Here is a 578-nt window from a genome sequence, read left to right as displayed (position 1 = left end):
TCTTTTATTGGCAGCACTGCGTCCGGGTTACGAGGTGAGGTCGCCAAGGAAGCAGACGACCTTGACAACTCTCGTACTGCGACCAATGCCCACTGCCTAGGGAGTAAGTAAAGTACGCAATCCTAAGTAAATTTTATTCGGAGATACAAATACTTCCGACAAATAGTATCGATAAGTGAATAATCAACAGAAAGTATATATAAAAGATATGCCTTTTCTACTCGGTAGAAGAAAAAAGAAGACACAGAAAAAAACATGGATGCACTGCCTGAAACACGGAAGAAGTTGAGCGGGAAGGCAGGGAAGGGCCCAACTGATATCTGAATTAGTAAGTGTCACCTCAAGCTTGTGTGAATAGCGATCGATCTCTACTCTAGCAGTACATATCTGAAGTCATTTTAAATGTAATCCTTAATATTTTTTTGTAGAGTAACGCGAAATGTTCATGAAACAACAGACAAAGATGATATGAAACAAGTATAAAAATAAGATCCGCAGATCGAGGAGATACTTCTATAAAATGTGAACACAAAACAACTATGTCAAAAATACAAGGTAAGTGTAATCGAATTCCTTAG

The 578-nt window shown here is 38.4% G+C and overlaps 1 protein-coding gene across 1 annotated transcript in view; it reads left to right on the top strand.

The window, feature by feature from the left end:
* The first annotated feature begins 344 nt into the window (after nt 1–344).
* The window catches only part of LOC119591376, a 25396-nt gene continuing 25162 nt past the window's right edge, over nt 345–578 (top strand). Inside the window, exon 1 of the mRNA XM_037940118.1 lies at nt 345–555. The gene's annotated coding sequence lies outside the window, so the exon portion shown is untranslated. The remainder of the gene's footprint in view (nt 556–578) is intronic.

Source organism: Penaeus monodon, chromosome 28, assembly GCF_015228065.2.
Source record: "Penaeus monodon isolate SGIC_2016 chromosome 28, NSTDA_Pmon_1, whole genome shotgun sequence".
In the NCBI taxonomy this organism is placed as follows: Eukaryota; Metazoa; Arthropoda; class Malacostraca; order Decapoda; family Penaeidae; genus Penaeus; species Penaeus monodon.
This window is presented reverse-complemented; position numbering and strand designations above follow the sequence as displayed.